Source organism: Gambusia affinis, linkage group LG15 (genome assembly GCF_019740435.1).
Source record: "Gambusia affinis linkage group LG15, SWU_Gaff_1.0, whole genome shotgun sequence".
NCBI classification, from domain to species: Eukaryota; Metazoa; Chordata; class Actinopteri; order Cyprinodontiformes; family Poeciliidae; genus Gambusia; species Gambusia affinis.
The window spans coordinates 25,858,816-25,880,293 of NC_057882.1; the positions used below are offsets into that span (position 1 = coordinate 25,858,816).

General features: G+C 36.4%; 1 long non-coding RNA gene across 1 annotated transcript; it reads right to left on the bottom strand.

The window, feature by feature from the left end:
• Positions 1 to 3,407: 3,407 nt before the first annotated feature.
• LOC122844690 lies at positions 3,408 to 20,907 on the bottom strand. Its single transcript, XR_006372919.1, has 7 exons — positions 20,391 to 20,907; positions 19,411 to 19,680; positions 18,299 to 18,442; positions 7,101 to 7,782; positions 6,881 to 6,988; positions 3,918 to 4,165; positions 3,408 to 3,795 (listed from the first exon to the last, which is right to left on the bottom strand). It is a non-coding gene; the product is annotated as an uncharacterized LOC122844690 (long non-coding RNA).
• Positions 20,908 to 21,478: the final 571 nt, after the last annotated feature.

The window sequence follows — 21,478 nt, forward strand, 5'->3', positions numbered from 1 at the left end:
TAAATGTATTTATTTATTTATTAAACATTATATATTTTTTATTGTTGCTTTTTAATCATTTTTCATTTTATTTAATTGTATTTTTCTATTTCCTGTCAACAACTATCACTCTTTTTAAAGTATTTGTATTAACATGAGTTATAACAACATCTAATTTCTGTTAGGACCAATAAAAGATTATCGATAAAGTATTGACTTTGAATAGACTGTTTCGTCTGTGGCTCTGATCGCCTCGTATATGTTCGAGTTGTGGAGGAGGGAACCAATGTTTAAGTTATTTTTTGAATTCTGTGAAAAAATTTTATTTCAAAGATTAAAATTTTTTCAATGATCTTAATCCTCTTTCTTATGGATCATATTATTCTGCATTAAAATATTTAAGGTTATTTTTATGGCATGCAATCAAAAACATCTAATCAATTTTTAAGACATGAATATAATTTTATGATTAGAATAACCATTTTATTACCATAACTGACTGATTCCTAAAAATAATTCATATTCAAATCACAGACAATTATTAGAAGTTACCAAGGAACAGATTATATTGTGATAAGAATTGAGATTAATTGTGATAGCAATAAACTTTGAAAAATCTTTTTTTGGAAACATCAAAACCTTGGATGTTTAAAAAAGTAGAAAAAAAATCTACTTTTGAAATTATGAGACAATAACTATGTCATTATTTTTGAATATTATATTATATGTCAATATTAATATACTAATTTTATTATACTACTCAGCAGATCAGTTTACTTAAGGATTTTGCTAAATAAGATTTTACTAAAGATAAGGATTAAAACAAGTTTTTTCAGTAGGATTTGTTTTTGTGAATGTGTGCAGTGATACAGAAATTCTCTGCATTTAATAGTGAAAAAGGACGAAATTCTCTCTGATTGTTTAAAAATTGTTTTTGATTGTTGGTTTGATTAAAAAATCCAAATATCAGTAAATATTGCTAATCTCCAGGACAAATGGTATCACTTTTACCCAGTCGTATGCATCGAGATTTCAGCTCATATTAACAAAATTAAGCACAAACATAAATATGAAATAGGACTTAATTAGCAAATGTCACTCAATCATGGATGTTATATTATTGTTATTATTTTTATCATTATGCTTCTATTTTATAATATGGAAATTTTTTTAAATAAAAAATAAAGGTAAATGATTATTAATATCGTTTTTGTGAAATTAATTTATTTATAACCAATTAATTTGATATTATTATAGTTGATATTAAAAGTTGAGTAAATAAAAAATTACAAAGCAAAAAAAGCGGGAAAAATAAAATGACTAATTATTCAAAAGAACAAACGGAAACAGAGGAGGATTACCATCTTGCTCTTTGGCTCTTTAGCTCTTCGGGTCTCCATTGACTTTTGCGCAGGCGCAGTACGTAGAACGCCACCTTGAAGCGTCTTTGAACAGCTGACCGGGGATCAGATGTCTTTAGCTGCACCTCAAATAACGATTCAACATGTCGGAACCTGGAACTGTTCCAGACAAGAGGAGAGCAGGGCGGGTTTCACAGGATTATCACTCAAAACGGTCTTTGAAATAAAATAAAATAAAATATATTATAATAGAATTTATTACAAGACCATATAGCATAATAGAATATAATTCAGTATTATATTATATATCATAATATATTTTGATGTAGTAATATATTGTAATATAAATGTTATATTATATTATGAATATATGTATGACTGTTATTTTACTTTGTGACAAATATGACAAACATACATTTACTAAAATGACTCATTATTATGCAACAAATCAAAACAAAGGGAAATAATAATAAAAGATCTCCACATATTAACTGAATTTTATTAAATTTTTGTTTGAAGCTATAAAACAATCAAGATAAGAAACATAATTACAATAAAAATGTAAAATAAATAAAGGTACGTACAAGCATGCTGAAATAAAGAATAATACGAATATTAAATGTATAAATTGTAAACTACTAAATGTCTGATTCACAGCCACTTATTTATATATTTACTTATTTATACATATTTTCATTATATTTGTTTATTTAATATAAATTATTTTCTAGCCCAGTTCAGCTCTCTTAGCTCATCTTTGCACAGTTTCTACCAGATGCTTGTTAAAAAGTTTCTCCAGGAAACAGTCTGAGCTCATCGTCCAAGTTCTGCAAAGTAGCACTCTGGATAAAGGAAAGAACAAAGTTTTTGCAGCTTTTTACTTAGCGCGCATGATTTCACAGAAACAGAGGCGTGTGGTTGAGTTAATGGAACAACGCCAACCCCTGCAGGCTTCCTCTGCTGCAGGCAGCTGGCAGCAGCAGCAACAACCACCTGCAGCACCACAACTTACACATTTTTATCATGTAGCTTCAGCCTGGAAAACCGGTTATTTTACTTTTTATTTTCAATCTAAATAGCTTCATTCTGACAGAAATTTAAATGACAGAATGTTCTGGGAAACTGCAGGGATGAAGCGGCTACTGAAGAACCGCTTGTAATTAAACATTTGACCACTAGATGCCGCTGTTATCCACCTGACTCCGGGAATTTTTATAGAAATGCATCATTTCTGTCAGATCTAATATTGAACTATTGTTTTTGTTTCTGTTTTTTTAACTTTTACTTTTTTTTTTTGCAGTTTTCGAAATATACATGCATCGAATATTCAAACCTCCACTAAAAAATGATTTTAAAACAATAGGTTCTAATTTAATCTAAATAAAATACATTTTCATCAAATATGTTTGCTAAGGACTTTTTAAAAATTATTTGTTAAAGTATAAACATTTTTTTAACACATTATTTAATTTAAAAATCCTCAATATTTTATGCAAATAAAAACTAGTTAAAAAGATCCTTATATATTTGTTATTTTAATGAATGTTTTTGACTCTGAGGGTTTTCTGTGAGTTGAAAGTAAAATATTCTTCTCTCACAAAACTGGCAAGAAGTTTGTTTTTATATGATTCCTAATGGAAGGAAGATTAACATGCAACAGAGTTGCTTCATAAGATTAACTGAAAAATCAACACCAGGAAACATTTCATCACTTGCCAGGAGGATCGGATGAGAATGTTTTTCTTTTTCTCTTAATTTTAAGACTGAGTTAGAGAATATTTGCTGCCACTAAACTACAGACCCGCCATTTTGACATAAATTGAATAATATATAACAACCAGAAAATAACAAAACATACTTATTCAAATAAATGTGTTGCTAAATGTGTTTTAAACATTATTTACAAAACATTAATGTATCTTCTTATTCACGATAACATTCTTGTGATTACATTAAAAAGTTTTAATGCATAAAAAGAGAAAACTTGTTGGTTTAATCAAAAGCACACAAATAAGAAAAGTATAATATTTATTTCTGATTATTATTTAGCTTTTTTAGCAGCTGGAATCTTAATGTACTCCAAAAGATTTTAATGTGTTTTTATGACAGGAAACAGAGATAAATAACATTAAAGTCCCAAAACATAAATAACAGAATAACTGAGAAACTGTCACCAACTTTCACAGCCAGTTCTGATTAAATAAACATATTTAACTGATTCTTCATGTGTGTTTAGGAGTTCCTGTTCTCCCTTCTCTGTTTGTGCATCACTGCATCTCAAAGCAGCATTTAATCAACAGCTACTAACGTGTTTGTCGCCTGTCGGTCGCCTTCAGACGCTGCCAAAAATTCATTTCTAGATTATCCTCCAGTCATATCTGGATCCAGCCGGGCTTCAAAGCCGGTGCTGCGCTCACTTCAAACGGTGCCAGTCAGCTCCAGAAGACAACAAACACTGAAAGAAAATGTTAATCAACTCAGCCGAGCATCACCAAAGTAAATAAAATAAACTGTAAACAGATGGGATCATTCGCAGCATATGGATAAATAAGGCAAGCCCGTCATCATTTTTCTTACTTTTTAATTTTGCGGTTCACGCAGCGTTCAGACATCCCAGAGCGTCTCCCTCATGAGTCAGAAACTTCACTGTATGAGGAAGTCCACATCCCGGTTCTGGCCCATAAATCACTCCGCTCATGTTCGAGCAATCTGAGCGCAGAAACCTTTTTAAACTTCGTCTCTCCAGGATCCAATGCATCGTTCAGCCTGAGTAAAGCTGCTTTCTGTGGACAGTCTTATGGCTCACAGTTTCCACTGCTTCAGGTCTAGGAAGGAAAAATCTGCCATCAACCGAGAGACTGAATGACAGCACTGAGGATGAAATCACTCAGGAATGACGCAAAGCAAGACAGGTTTTAACCAGAGGTGCACCGAGATCAGCGATCGGCCGATACTTACATGTGAAACCGATCTTATCTGAAATCAGTCGCTGTCCTCTTCTGACACATCAGACAAATAAATATCGGTATCGGCCAAAATCAGAATCAGCAGGTCAGGATTTTTAAAGATCAATAATTGGGGATCGGCAAGAAAACTGCAATCGGTGCACAGCTAGTTTTAACAGTTAAAGTCAGGACTCATAACATTATAAAAGACTAACAAAAGTTTTAATCTGAAATAGTCTAGTTTCTAGAGTGCAGAAATAAATTGACTATAAAACTAAATGACAGGCCACTTTTCAGCAAGATATGGGAGTTTCAAGTTACAAATTCTTTAATATTAATGAAAAAGATTCTAGTTCCACTTTCAGATTATTTGACAAAGTTGCTTAGCAACCCCAGCCAAGCTCAGCCCGTTTCCTAGCAACCAGGTTAAAGTTCAACTGGCAGATTTTTTCACTTCTAACAACATTTTCCCAGGTTATAAATGAAATAATCTGCCAGTGGAACTAGAACATTTTCATCACTATTAAGTTATCACTGATTTAACACAAGTTCATATAAATTACTCAAAAGTTTTTAGAAGTTAGTTTTGTCTTACTTCAAGTCCTTCAGGATATTTACACTAGAAACTAAACAAAAATACCCAGTAAGATTTGATGTTATGCAAGAAAACATAAAATCTTAGACAAAGTAAGACAAAATAACTTACAAATAACTTTTCAGCAAGAAATATGAGCTTTTAAAAGTCAATAATTCCTTAATATTGATGAAAAAAATACGAGTTCTGACAGATTATTTCACCTGTGATGGGGAAAATGTCTTGTTATAATTTAATAATCTGCCAGTGGAAATAATTATTATTTTACGTCGTTACCTAGCAACTCCAGCCAAGCCCGGCCTGTCTCCTAGCAACCCAGTTCTAGTTACTTTTTTATTTATAACATGACATTTGAACTAGAACTAGAACTTTTCATAAAAATTAAGGCATTAATAAGATCCTATATCTTCCTGAAAAAGTTGCTAGTAAGTTAGTTTATGTGAAGAGGCTGACATGAAGGAGACTTTATGAATGTTTATTACCTTCGTCATGAAGAGTCATTCTGTAAATAACAACATTTTAATCAAATGTTGCACTAGTGTCCACTGTAGAAAGCAGACCCAGATCCTCGGTAAGGTTTTGTGTTTTTGCAGTGCGTGTTCGTTCTTCACCAGAGGCTCTTCTGGGTTTTTAGGCTGCAGGGAAACAAACAGCGACGTTCTCATGTTCTCTGACTCGTCGCCAACAGAGGGGAACGCTCTGCGTTAGCTTAGCATCGCTGGCTGATGCATCTTTCACCAGCTCTGCTTTATCAATGCAAGCAGCGCTAAAATCAAAAGTCAATTTATTTCAGTCATGTACTGTTTAAAATCTGTCTTCATAGTGGAAAACAAAGCGGAAACAAACAGTTTGTTGTTGTGCAATGGAAGCAGTTGTTTTCCTCGTTTTGTCTGATGGCTGTATCGATGGGTGACAGCAGTAGGAAAAGTGAGAGAGCTGTCCTTCCTGTCTGAACTTTGGTAAATAAACTGGAGGCTTGAGAAAATGTCAAGCCTGGCTGTGGTCAGAGCGGCAGAGGAGCAGTGACTCACTCTGGGCGTGGTTTGGTGTGTTTGAGCGAACCGGGGCCTGTGCAGCGCCACGCTGCTGCTCATGTTTGTGCGTGGCGCCTTGTATGTACAGCAGACGCTGCCGATCTTTATCTCTCATTCATGGCGTCCAAGGAAATGTAGCGTAAGCTGGTTAACAGTCAGCTTCTTGGTATCTGCCAGGCAGAGATGAGCTGATAATCACCAGCATGCCGCTCATGCAGCCACCTGCTGCCTTGCACTGTGGAAACTGAGGTAATGCTGCAATATTGCCCAATTCACTGTAAAAACTCAAAATCTCACCAAGTAATTTTGGTTTACTTTATAGTTTAAATATCTTAAAAAATTAACTGACAAGTCACTTTTCAGCAAGTTTTGAGTCTTAAGTCAATATTTTTTTGTATTGATGGAAAAGTTCTGGTTCCAATGGCAGATTTTAACTTATAACAAGACACTTTAAGTCATGTTAAGTAAAATAATCAAAACAAGCTCCTATATCATATTGATAAGTTAATTATACATTAGTTCCATTGTATTTCAGGTTTTCTAAGATATTTTGAAACTTGACAAAAAATACTTTAGTTTTTACTGAAAATATCTTAATACAAAATGAATTTCAGCAATGTAAGGAGCTTCTTTTTACTCAATAATTTCTAAATGTTTATGAAAAACTTCTGGTTCCACTGGCAGATTAGAACAAACGTCTTGTAAGTGAAATGGTAACTAGATCTGGGTTGCTAGGTAACGGGCTGGGCTTGGATGAGGTTGCTAGGTAACGGCACGGAATGATCTGCTAATGGAACCAGAACTTTTTCACCAATATTTAGGGTTTATTTACTGCTAACACAGTAAAAATGATTCTATATCTGCAGAAAAAGAGAAAATTCTGAGAATATAAATAAAATCTGTAAAAAAAAAAATATTTCACATAAAAACATAAACGGCATATAATGGCAGGAATATATAAAGTACATTTTCCAGGTAAACGAGGAGGTTCTGGGTCAGGAGTACTTTCTATGGAATAAAAACACAAAGCTGAAGGAAACAGCAGCTCAGGACTCAGTGGGTCAGGAAAACTTTCTACGGAAAGACAGAAAACAATAAATTCATGTTTTATTTCTGCTCTAGATAAAAACGTTCCCTCTAAACTGCAATCAAATGTTTAAAAGTTTACACATCTTATCAGGCTCACATTTAAACTCTGATCAACACGGAGATGAATAATCACTCAGAGTTGAGCTGATCCTTTATGAAGAGAGAGCGCCGCACAAAAAGACAGTTTAAGGCCTTTGGATGAAAGTGTGCAGCATCTGACGCACCAAATCCGTCCAAGCCAAGTCTGCGCTTTTGGCTTCATTGATCAAGAAAGGCTTATAGCTTGTAGTTTGATTCACATCTGTCCCTGATAACCACAATGAGGAACCACAGACTTGGCAGCAGGAGGAAAGCTCTCTGCCCTGCCAGCACTTTTTACCACAAACTTTAAACTGCCACGCCGAGCCTCCCGCTGCATCCACAATCAATGTGTTCTGAATACTAGATTCTGCAATCAACACACTCTCCATATTCTCTCCCTGAGGTGCCTCGCCGACATCAAAGCGGGAGCAGAAGATGGAGTGGTATCTCTGTGCGCCTGTGCCTTTCCCCCGTATGAAACAGCCCGGCTCTCGGCCCCGAGACACAGGCGGTGAGCAGCCGAGGAAATTTGATTTCACGAGCTCCACGTTACTACCCGGCAGGCAGGGCTGTGGTTTCTGCGTTTTGCAGGTTTTGCCTGCACCTGGTTGTGAGCTGATCACACCAAATGTCTCTTAAAGCCACAAGATCAGATAGAAGAATCCTGATGCCAAACATTCGAGTTGTTTTTTATGGTTCTGAACAGAGAAAGTAGAGAAGAAGAACAGTCAATACTAATGTTTGGGTGGCAAAAAATGTTAACTTTGAGAACAAATGTGATACTTTGATATTGATTCCAGATATTACACTGCAAAAACACAAAGTCTTACCAAGTATTTTTTGTTTAGTTTGTGGTACAAATAGCAACTTTTCAGTGAGAGATATGAGCTTGTTTAAAGTCATTAATCCTTAATATTAATGAAAAACTTCTGGCTCTGTTAGCAGATTGTAACAAATGTTACAAGTGAAATAACAACCAGAACTGGGTTGCTAGGTAACAGGCTGGGCTTGGCTGAGGTTGCTAGGTAACGGCGTGAAATGGAACCAGAACGTTTTTCCATCAATATTAAGGGATTGTTGATTTAAAATAAGATCCTACATCTTGCTGAAAAGTTACTTTATGCTATTTTTGTCTTATTTCAAGTGAACTAAGATATTTACACTAGAAACTAGACCAAACTTTTTTATTCACTTAGTTTTTCTAGATAAAGTTTAATTTGCTAAATTTCAACCTTTCTAAATTAATGTTACAATTTTATAGACTTTTCTTCAATGTTTCTTCCAAGAGCAAAATATTGTAAATGACATACTGTAGAAGTTTATTGTGGACTGAAAAAAATAAGTTTTTTCTAACAAAATTACAATGATTGTAGCCAAAAAAAAACATTTTTCCCATAATTGAACTTTTCATCAATATTAAGAAATGATTATTGTCTTAAAACAAGTCCTTATATCTTGTGTAAAAGGGACTTGGTTTTATCTTATTTAAAGTATTTTTATATATTTGTTTTACAAACTGGATGTTGTCTTTTCACTTTTGGCATAAAAGTGAAAACTCGTCAAAAAGAGGAGTTTAACAGTTTCAATTGTTTTTTTTTCTGTCACATTTTACTAAAAGTTTAGCACAAATCTTTATTTGTAAAGGCTGAGAAAGCAGAGAGAGAAGCTGCAGCGTGAAAATCCCCGGCGCTCAGCATGGAGCCTGGAGCCACTCGCAACTTTGCTCTGCTTTTGATCCTGACTTGGATTTCACAATTTATACGAGAAAAACAGACAAAAATCAACACAAATTGGCTTTTATCTTCTCAGGAGTTCAGCCAGAGACAGAAAAGCACATGAATGATGTTTTATCTCCAACAGACTCGACTACTGTAATGTGCTTGAAAATTCTGGATAATCTGCAAAAGGCAAAGCAGAAGCAGCTGGTTGGTTTCTGATTTTACTGGTTCTGTTTTATTGGTTTCCATCTGTCTGTGGATTCCTGCCTGATATTATTCAGTCTCCCCTGAACTAATCCTTCACATCGAGGCTGTGATTGTAAAACTTCTCCAGCCTTTTCTATTTGCTTACTTGTTCTGTATCTAAGATGAATAAACAATCTAAAAAGTGTTTTTTTCTTATACTGTTTGAATAATCTGAAGGTTTTTATTCATAAATATAATTTTTGTTAAATATTTTTCCAAACCTTGTGCTCCTTTTAGCTGTTACTTTTATGTTAAATGTAAAAAAACAAAACTTAAATTTGACATTATTATCCATTTTTTAAGGTTTAATTAAAACTTTAATGTTTTATTTTTAACATTTTACAGCAGGTGTGTCCAAAGTGCGGTCTGGGGGCCATTTGCGGCCCTGGAAAAGATTTTGGGCGGCCCTGGATCTCAGTTTAAGACCAGCTTAGATTTGTTTCCCAGGCAGATGGTTCAGATACACATTTAGAAACAAAGTTAGGAGAAATTTTCATAAAGGCATTTTAACATCTAGCAATGTATTCATCCAGGTTTTTGCTTTAAATTGAATTTATTTTAATAGTAAAATGGACAACAAACATCCTGTGGTTTTTATTAATTTAAAACAATCAAGAAAGAGTCATAAAGCATAAATAGATAAAAGATAATCAACTTGAAAATGTAGGAAAGGATTTGTCTTAAGTATGGCAGAACCTTTTAATGTTTTAAATATACAATGATTTACAGAAATCCATTTTATTGTGAGTTTAGTTTAGATTTGAACAGATAAAAATAAAAAAATTGGTTTTGCATTTAAAGAGAAAAATTGAAAAACGTCTGAGGCCACCTCTGATTTACAGTATTTAGATGCATTTCTTCTAGAATGTTGTGCAACTTTGACTGACTTTGAACATGAAGGTGCTTCCATTCAGTGAGACAGAGTTACAGTTTGTCATATCAATGCAGAACAGATCATTTTCCATGCAGGCGTCTGATCAGAGATCTCTCTCTGGTTGTGTAATTCGATCTGTCTTGAGAAACGCGCCTCGCTGTCTTCACAGAGACCTCAGTGCAGATATGAAAAGCTCTTTCAAGGCAAAGGTGTGAAGAAATCAGACTGAACTGTTGTCTGGGTGTATTTCTGTGTTTGTGGAGATGCTGACGGTTGGCTCTAAATGCCAAGTGCATCTCAAACGCCTCAGCATACAGATAACCACACGCCACTACAGTCACATACACTGTATAAAAAGAATCAACCTGCTTTTCTCACTGTTGGACTTTAACTAAGACAAACTTCTCCAGTTTAGGTCGGTTAGGACTAAAAGTCCAGTAAGTCTAAATGAGGTTTTTGCTGAGTCTTTAGTTGTTTTTGAGGTTTGGTTGTTATTCTGTGTTTAGTTCAGTTGTTTCTGAGTGATTCCAGTTTATTATGTTCATTTTTATTTAATGTTAGATTATTTTTCCTGGGTCATTTTCTTTCTCTTTCTCTCCTCATACATCTAACTTACGGTAAAATACAGCTAGTTGAATTTTACCTTATAAATAATGTAAAGATTCTGGCAACCACAGCTCCCAGTATTTTACTGATGATTATTTTTTGCAGTGTATTGTTGCAGCATTCACTCTCCCAGTATTTGACAACCTTTTCCTCATCCCTCCTCTCTGGTTCCTCCTGTCGTATCAGATCCTGTTCCCTTGTGTTTCGGGTGTTTTTGGTTCTCCTCTGGCTCCCTGTGCTCCCATGGTTTTATTATTAAACTTTTAACTCCACTTCCTGCTGCTGCCTCTGCGTTTGGGTCAACCGTCACCACACAGCATCATGGCAGTTTCAGATCTAAGTTAAGGCAATAAGTAGTCTTCTTCTTTATGTGACATCATGGAAAAATCAAATTATTGAAGCAAAATATGGAGTAAATTGTTGTTAATTCTTTTTTTTAAAAAGGTTTTATTGGCTCTAGTGGCCTTCACCTGATAGCCAATTGACAGGAAATTGGGCAACGAGAGAAGGGGGAAGACATGCGGCAAAGGTCGCCAGGCCGGGAATCGAACCCACGACGGCCGCGTCGAGGACCAAGGCCTCCCCACGTGGGCCGTGCCCAACGCCTGCGCCACCACAGCACATCCCAAATTGTTGTTAATTCTTTGCTACAACTTCCAGCTGTTATTCATCTGTTAGCATGTCATACAGCGACTGTTTTCAGTCAGAGGCATCTTCAAATTTGATGCAAGACAGACTGCTACTGGAAATCCTTTGAAGATATTTGAATTACAGTAGCTACAACAACATTTAAATAAATGAAGGATAAATAAAGTATTTTGATTTCAGTTGATTTAATTTAGCTCATCTGCTCAAACAGTTGAACACAATTTAATGATGTAAAGCACTTTGAACTGCCTTGTTGCTCAAATGTGTCCTACAAATAAACTTGACTATGAAGTGCAGACGGATTCTGTGTCTCGGAGTCAAACATGTTTTGGAGTGAAATGTTTCAATCAGCCACAGAATAAAAAGAAAAAAACTTTGTCGACTGAAGCAGGTTTGATGTGTCATTATTTGTGCTGACCGGCCGCTCAGCGATGAAGAAGCAATCACTGTAAACCCAGATTACAGTTTCCAATCAGAACAAAATCCAGAATTATGGGGACATCCATGTGCAAATAGATTTATGTGTAAAATCTCAATTATTACTATTAATACTTTCAAACATAAGAATAAAGGGCTCCAAAAGTTTGTTTTAGATGGCTGAGTTGACTGTGGACTTTGCCACACTTTTTCCTTCCACTGAATTTTCCACTGACATTGCTGAGAACATCCAGCCTGTGTAGGCGTGACATTATTTGGCTCTTTGTCCTTCTGCCTGTCGGTTAACAGTCTTTCCAATCACTGAAAAGTTCTTTGCATTTCTGCATAGACAATAATTTCCTACATAATGTTTAACTGAACTTACATCAAACTCCTTAATCATCTAGAAAATTAAGAAATCAGTGCTTGAAATGCATCACTCTGAATGAAAGATAAGTGTTACTGAAATAAACCAATGTTTTACTGAGTTTAATGAGATAAAAAGCAAAAATAAAAGAGAAAATATGTCAAATTTACAGAGTTTCTTCTTTTATATGCTTCTCATGTTGAAAAATAAATGTAATTCACAAGTTGGTGTTGAGTCAGGCACATTTCAGCACAGTTAAGTGAAACAGAGAAATAACCTTAGTTACTCTTCAGATAACTGAATTTTGTCAATCTTAAAACTTGGTAGCAAAACTCAAAACCCCCAAAAAACGAACAGTTTTGTTCACACAAAATCTAAAAATTTCAACAGCCACATCGCCACAATGTTCCCATTAGTGCCACATCATCCTGGGCCCAGCAGAAGTTGTGCATTAGGAGCGGTCTGTGATTGTTTCCTTTGTGTTCATAACAACCAGGAGACAGAGCCGATGTGCGGTGACGCATTTGTCGCCATCCCAATAAAGCCCTGTAATATTCCCAGTCAGGAAAACCAGAACAAATTAGGTTGTGCAGCGCTTCCAGTGTGCCATCGCCATAAATCATCGTCATGGAACCGAACATGTTCGACAAGCACGCAGTGAAACAACAGGGCCTGGGAGAATAATGTTTGTTCCCAAGCCTGGGCCACAAGCAGTGGGTGATATACTGTGAGAAGAGTCCCACTCTCATCTAATTCTCACACACTTATTGTATGTTGGAGGAAATCTGTTTCCCAACTATAGGTTTTGGTTTGGCCCTCATCCGTTTTCATTACAGGGTGTGAACAAGCATGGGGCAACACGGTGCGTTTGTTTATGGGGACTGTGTGAACGCACAGAGACGCTGCGCTGAAACGCCATCCGACCGAGGCCTGACAAGGAAAGTTACCCAAACAATAAACAATCACACACTTTTACTCTCCTAAAAGTTTCTCACACGCTAAACAAGAGGAAGAGACATAAATACGAATCTTTGACAAAACCAGAGCAGTTCAGTTGCATTCACACCAGCTCTGTTTAGCTCACTTTAAAACTGCAACATGTCAATTTTATTAAAATCTGTTGTTTTTTTACGTATTTGTTAAAACTATCACAATGACAGTTTGTTATGAGGCAGATCATCTGCGAAAAGATCGATCACCTCCGCTCCTCCCTGAGATAATACTGCAGCCCAAAGAAATGCAGCAAAAATAACCAATCAGAACCAGGAGGCGGGTCTTAGCGCTGTCAATCAACCTCATGTCCTCAATGCTAAACATGATAATTGCAGAGAAACAATTTACCATTACAGAAAACCATTTAGGCTATGCTAGCTGGTGCTGGAAGGGAGGAGAAGCGGTGCCACATTTGATTGTGATTGACAGCGCTGGAGCCCGCCTCCTGGGCCTGATTGGTTGTTTCCAATTAGCACTGGGAGAAAACAGAGGAACTCTATTTTTTCACAGATTATCTGTCTTACACCAAATTGTCACAACAGTTTCAACAACTATGTAAATCAAGAAAATTATGGATAATCCTGACCATCCTATTCACGAGACTATCTTGGGTATCTTCAGTCAGAGGCTTCGTTAGGTTCAGTGTGGTACAGACCTCTTCAGGAGATTTTTCCTGCTAACAGCCATCGCCATCTTTAATGTCTCTTTGAGGAATCTTGATGGGCTACAACAACATTTAATTTCCCTTTGGGTTTAATAAAGTATTTTTAAATTTTAAAAAATAGTTAATGTAATGTACTCTATTTTGTTTGTCTAGAAAGTCCGGTTCGTTTGAGGTGTGAATGCTAATCAAACTTTGATCCGTGCTGTGGTGGTGCAGGGGGTTAGCACGCCCCACGTTTGGAGGCCTTAGTCCTCGACGCGGACGTCGCGGGTTCAACTCCCGGTCCCGGCAACCTTTGCTGCATGTCTTCCCCTCTCCTCACACTCTTTCCTGTCTTCCTACTGTCACAAAAATACACTAGCACCGCAAAAACTCTTTGGAGAAAGAAAAAAAAGATCCGCCTACAAACCTCAGTCTGGGTTTGGTTGAAGTGAACTCTGGTCCAGTTTGAACGCATATGTGAACACCAAGTGGACTGGAAATCACTCCAAACTTTACTCAGGGCATTATGGGTAAATACAACCAGAACTAATGTCCTAGCTTCGCGCTAGCAGGAGAAATGGGTGCTGGTCTTTAGCCAAAGACTAAAGATAAATCCTCCAACCGGTGCAGCGCCCCCACAGGTCAGGAGGGGAACAGGTTGCTCAAAGAACAGAGATTAAGAGAACCTCTTTCCCCAAAGGGGCTTCAGCTCTGCTGGGGTTGCTAGGTAACGGGCTGGGGTTGCTTGGTAACAGACAGGGAGGTAACGGTTCTTAAAGGGCCGGTTGTGCCAGAATGTTTTCATGAAACCCATTAAACAGTTAGAATATTAATAAATAGCAGTGATTGTTTTTGTGGCTTTTTGTAAACAAAGCCAGTTAGAAATATTTGCAAGGAATTTTCATAATATTTCCAATAATGTATGACATTAAATGTGACTTTTAATCACCGTTTCAATCACGGACTATAACTTTGCATCAAGCCACCCAATGTTTATGACCAATTTTGAGAAAAATTAGCAGTAAATTTTTTTTTAAAAAAGTGGGATCTATTGATTTTGTGTGAATTTTGTGGATTTGTGAAAAACTGTTGTGACTTATTGATGTATTTTGGAGGCTAGAGGGCCACCTAAAAAGCTACGGTGTGCCAGATTTGGCCCCCGGGCCTCGAGTTTGACACATGTGATCCGTACAGCTTAGTTTGTCTGAACTAAACATGGAGGGCGGGGGACGCATTTTAATTAATCAGTTCATTTTTAAAATACTTTAAAATTTTTCTGTTTCTTTGGTCTTGTAAAGAACTTTGAATTACCTTGCATGTCAATGGTGCTAAAATTAAACTTATTTCCTTTGAGAAAATGGAGAAAACATCAACAGATATTTTGAGTAATTAGGACTTAAAACACCTCTAATGACAATATTGCAATTGGTTAATTAAATCAAACTTGTAAAATGTAGAAATGTGTGAGAATGAAACAAAAAGTGAAAGAGAAAACAGAAAGAGGAAGCAAACAGAGCGAGCATGGAGGAGGAAAAGCAGAGTTGAGCTCAGCAGTTGGATATCCAATCTGTGTTCCCTGAGTGAAACCATCAAAGCCGGAGGTTTGGAGACCCAAAAGTCGGCTCAGTCTCCCAAAAAAAATCCCACAGCCTTTAAGGGGCTGCCAAACATTTATTTGTTTTGAATTAATGTAATTAACCCCCCTCTTTTCCCCGGGTGTCACACAGAAGAAGCAAGTCGCAGCAAAAGGATTACAAGAGCCGGGCTGGCAGAGCGGCTCGCCGATTCCGTATCACTGGGATTTATTTTATTTTGCTTCGACTTGACATGTAAATCGTCCTGTGACAGCTTTCAAATACTCATCAGCAGGCAGTAAAACAGATAAACTGCAGATGAGCAGCAAAAATAAAACACATCTGCTACAAGGGAGCTCCTTCATTCACAGAGTTACGGTTAATTACATTCACTAAACATTTACTTTTGGAGTATTTTTACCATGATGGACATTTTACTTTTACTTGAGTAATTTTATTATGAAGTATAAATACATTTACTTAAGTTTTTTATTGAAAGAAACAGATTTGAAAACAAAATTATTTTATTTATGAATTATTGTCATTTTGATTTTTCAAATACAAAAATTTCCACTTAACTTTATATTTTGTTCTGTCTGATTTTTTTAAATATTAAATGATTGATAATTTGATCAGTTAGTCAGTACTTGAGTAGATGTTTTACCAAATACTTTTGACTTTTCTTGAGTACAGATATGTAGAAGTATTGATACTGTAACTTGAGTATCATTGTTGGGAACTCTGCTTCCTCTGCTAGTTACAGTTACTTGAGTAACTTTTTGGGGAAATACAGAAGTACTTTTACAAGTATTTTTACTTTGCTGTACTTTCTACTTTTATTTGAGTATTGAAGAACAAACTTGTTTTAAGTAAAACTTCACCAGAAACACCAGCAGGTTATGTTCAAGTTTTATAAGTTCTATATTGACAAAAACTGATGTAGGAAAATGTATTTTTAAATTATTATTAAAATATTTTAAAGATATTTTTGTGAATATTTTCATTTTGATCTTTAAAATACCAACATTTCTGCATAACTTTAGATTTTGGTTGGTCTGACGATACGTTTTTACTCTTACTTGAGTAAAAATTGTTGAAGTAATTTTCCTCTAAGTTGAGTATTTTTGGACGCTCTTCCTCCTGGGCGATGATTCTTCCAGATTTGTTGCAATTTTTAAGACCTTTTTCCAAAGATTGTCCCCATCATGAGTATTTAACCTCAATCCAACTCTCCAAATGTTTAAAGGAACTCGGACCCTGCTGTCGTTTCAAGCCGATGCTGATGCAGATTCTACGGCCTTGCAGCCTGTTTTAAGTGGGTTTTATAGGAGTCTTTAGTTTGGATCATAAAACTCACCCAGTCAAAAACAGACTGTTTAAAAGTCAGTTCAGTGCATAAGCCAGGTTTTCTCAACCCCGGTTAATCGGCCTCCCGAGCGGCCCAGAGTCGTAACTCTTCTGGCGTCAATAACATCTCATGCGACACAAGTCACAGCAAGAAGAAATTATCTGTAAGTATGTCCTACATTAGCCTTCCAGCCGTAGTGAAATGGCCCATAAATCCAGGGGTTTACTGTTTCATACGCCACATCTCCATTCATTTGCAGAAAAAAATAAATAAAAAACTGAAAAGTATTGAAAAGATTTAGTAATCAAACCCAGATGTGAAGTCTGGAAGGGCTGAATGATGAGCTCTCTCATTCTGGGTGAGTGTGAATTCTGATTTCTGACACAAAAACACAAAACAATCTTTATTTTTATCTTGTATGAAATGACAAAATCAGCTCAGAGTTTGATTCTCATGTGATTCCTCTGGTTTAGGCTTTAATCTGAAGCAAACTGAAGCAGCTGCGTGGTGTTATTAGTTCCCTTCATGTTCCTCAAGAGGTCAGTCTAGCTCCCTGTGCCAGCGGAGAGCCGCCGCCTGACCAGCAGCAGGGAGGCACGGAAACTAAAACCACCTTCTGCCCAACAAAACGCCCATCTCTGGAGAAAACTGCAGTTCAAATGAGGAAAATACTCCTCAGGGTTTCACTTCAAAAAAGATTTAATACCTTTATACTATTGTTTTGTTTGTTTTGTCAGTTTGGCTGCATTCACAGGGGTTTGAGTAACCAAATAACCAAAAGTTGTAAGAGTAAAAAATATTTGTCCAAGAAATGACTCAAGTAAGAGTAAAAAGTTTAGAAAATAATTCATATAAATATCATAATAAAATCACAAAATCAGACAAAAACCTTTTTTTCTAAATCTTTTTTGTTTCAATATAAAACTTATGAAATTTTAACAAACTGCTGGTGTGTGTCTGGTGACGTTTTGCTTAAAACAAATCTGTTCCTCATTACTCAGGTACGTTGAGTAAATGTAACTAGTTACTACTAGTACTAGTAGCATTATGTCCTGGTTATCAGCTGCAGCTCATTTTATGTGATTTAACAAAAAGTGGACGTGCAGTTAGGGGCCACACAAACTCAGTCAAAGGGACAAAAGTGGCCCGCACACCACACTTTGGACATCCCTGTTGTAATGTAAAAAAAACAGAATAAAATGTGACATTTACCCCAAAAACTTTGTACCTTGAATTTCATGTAACATTTTTTATTATTTCTACTAAAAATGCATTAAACCGTTCATTATTTTCCTTCCAGTCCAGAATCCTGAGCATTCAAACAATCCCAATTAATTACAATTCAATCTTGTGGTTGAAATGCAAGAAAATGTGAAATAGTTCAAGGATTATACATTTATTTGACAGGATAATAAGTTGATTTGGAAATAATTTCACATTTTTGTCCACCAACTCTCATTTCCATCGTTAAAATAAAACTTCAAATTGCAAACCAAATTGTTTCATTGCAGATGTTTGTAAATCTGTGGGTCTGATCTTGAATCCCTGTTTCTCCGACTGCATGGGGCTGAGTGGAAACACACACACACACACACACACACACACACACACACACACAAACACACACACACACACACACACTCCCCAAACCTAAACAATGATCCATCACAGGAATCCACATCCTCCTCCCGGCCACATCAGTCCCGCTGCTGCGGAAAAACCGATCCCAGAATCGGCTGCTAACCGTCAACTGCAGGACTGCGAGCCGCCTACTCACCACTAGAAAGAAACCGCGGTGGATGCGTGCATTTAATAGGCCTGCCATCAGCCTGAATGGAGGCTCAGTTTGCGACGGCTCTGATCTCTCTGGGTTGGTGACATCTTTTCTTTTCTTTTCTTTTCTTTCACTATGAAATACAAACTGAAGAAGAGCAAACACAATGCAGGACCTGTGGAGGCTGTAATTTGGATTGTGCTTTAGTTTTGATCCTTGTTGTAGGTGAATGGCACAACTGTCACTGAGGTTTTTAGTGTGTGTGGCAGCTGAGTTTTACAGAGTGTGTGTGCTTTCATGTAGGTCCCTCCCACAGAACACATGCAGCTACTTTAACTGGCTGCTGGCACACGTTTACACAGTTACTGCTTTACAAGCTCAAATACAACAAACGCCTGGATAAGTTATTCAATTAAAACGTAATGTAGGTTTATCACTGCACGAATATGAACAGAGTAATTAAAATAATCCTCAAGCTAGAATGGAACTACTGCAACATATTTTTACTCCAGCAAAAAGTAGCCGTTCATGAAATTATCAACCATTTAACATTTAAAAACTACATCATCAAACAAACCAAAATATAAAGGTAAGTGGAAATTTTAGTGTTTTAGGACCAAAATGACAATAAATCATATAAGTAACAAAATTAACTCAGGTTTTAAATCTGGTTCTTTCAATAAAAAACCTTCAGGAACTTTAACAGAAACTCCAGGTTCGTGTCTGGAGGGTTTCTGGTTAAAACATGTTGGAAGAAAATCCAGAAATTTGACTCAAGTAAAAGTAGAAACACTGCATAATAAAATTACTCAGGTAAAAGTAAAAAGCAGCAATTCAAGTGCTCAGTAAAACACAGAAAAATGTAAAGCTATGTGGAAATTTTGGTATCTTAAAGATCAAAATAATTCATATAAAACTCATTATAAAATAACAAAACAAGCTTTTTTCCAAATCAGCTTTTTCAATATAAAACTTATGAAACTTTAACATAAGCTGTATGTCAGATGAAGTTTTGCTTAAAACAAGTTTGTTCTTCATTACTCAAGTAAAAGTAAAACATCCATCATAGTGAAAATACTCCTAAAAGTAATTTGTTTTCCCAAAAAGTCTCTTACATGTAGCTAGTTACTTTCCAGCTGTGGATCTGAGTTCATGTGAAATCTTTGCTGACTGTCCTTCAGTTTGCCCACAGCGTGACCACCCACAGTCTCTGGCCTGCTCCCATACTGGACCATCTGCACGGCGAACTCCAGTAAGAAAACCCAGTTAAAGAGACGTTTCCACATTTTCCAGCCTCTTAGCAAACGAGTAAAGATGGACCCGCCTGAGATAAATGTTGAGATTTGCCTCAGTTGCAGCTTTAAACTTTCTGGTTTCATGAAAGGCTGGAAAAGACAACAGGAGTGAAGTCAGAACATCAGAAAGGAAATGTGGATTTGCTGCTAGCTTTGCTTATCTAAGGCGCTTAAAATACACTAAAAGAAAAAAAACAAAATGAAAAAAACACTGCAGAAGTTGAAGCTTCAAGCACTAAAACACATTTTATATCAGCTGACTATAATCATTAAGCATCCATCCAACTCCTACCGGCATAATCCATTAAGTATCTTAAGTGTTGTAATAATTTATAAATTAATTATAATTCGATACAAAAAATAAATTATATAATAAACACTAATGCGTAGTTCACATGTTATGTCACACTTTCGTGAACTTCCTGACCGCCATCTTGGCAGGCAGTTGCTATGACAACAATAAACAAAACACTTATAAATAGCTCTCGTCTAGTTCCTAACTTATGAGTAGAACAGGTACATTAAAACTTTTATTTATCTTAGTATTACACAAAGGTGGGTAGAGAACTTTGTATTGGTTTTTACTGGCGGCGCCCCCAAAAAACTCATATTTTATTTCAGGAACACCTGGTTCATGCTAACATCAGCGTCTGCGCTGCTGCTGTATGTTTAGCACTCAGATGCTATTTTAGACGAGAAGAGCTTCGCTGATAGGCTAACTCCTTTTAGCACACTTTCAACACAACAACAGTTTTTTCCGGCGTCCCATCAGATCGGTTTAGAAGCAGAAATTAACTCACAGCAGGCCGAGAGGAGCCGTTTTATCGTCGGTTCCAAATCCACCTCGCTGCAGCAAACAGGAAGGGCGGGACGGACCGCTGTCAGTCACAGACCTTATTTGGAAGTGGGACCATTGCACTGCGGAAGTGAAGGGGGCGCTATTTCCTATATTATCCGCGGTCTCCCGTTTTTATTTTCTTTAGCAATCTGTGATATATTTTCATCTTTAGGAAGGAGTTTCACTCTCAGCATGTTTTTTAATTTCTCTCTTTTATCTACTTTAGCGCAGCTCACAGTTTTTAACAAATTTCGTAGTTTTCTGTGTACTTCTAAATCTGCTCCTTAGTCGCATGTTTTCGGGCCTGATAATGCCTCTAGTGGCGTGGGGGTGGTAACACAACTAATATAATTCACCAAACGAGAATACCACAAAGTCTTTATTATTTACTATTAATTTTGCGAGGTCCTTCTCGTCCATCGCTGTTGTTTAATGTGTTAATTTTAATATAGTAATTTTATATATTTTCAACTCTTCTAATCTATTAAAAGAATTAAAATGCAGTTAATAAATTTTTTTCACACAGATGTTTTTTCTGGAACCTTTGTTTTTTGCTCGTTTCTGGTACACCGGTAAATCTGGCACACACAAAACACCAAAGTCCCACACCTAATAATAATATTATTACTGTTACTATTATTCATTTCTTCAAATCCTTGTATTATATAACAATTCCTGGTGTTATAGAACGATTCACGCCTGATATTGCTATACTTGTGTTGGGATTTACTTCTTATAACCATGCAACTGAAAAGAAAGCAAAAGGAATGTTCTTGCTTTATTAACACAGAGACAGACCCCAAAGGTTTGATACCAGTTAGGAACACAAAACTGGTAAAGTGGGAATCAGTGAAACCCAAACAGAGGAGCTGAACAGGACCAGCAAGGGACTCATTGAGGCTCCTGTGAATGTCCTGTTTCCTTTGATGAGAGGCTTTGGGCAGAACCATGATCGGACAGAGGCAGGCCTCTCCGGCTGCGGCGAACACGCAGACCACTAATATCAGGTTGGTTCTGCAGAGGAGAACAACAGCAAGGCCACATTAACCA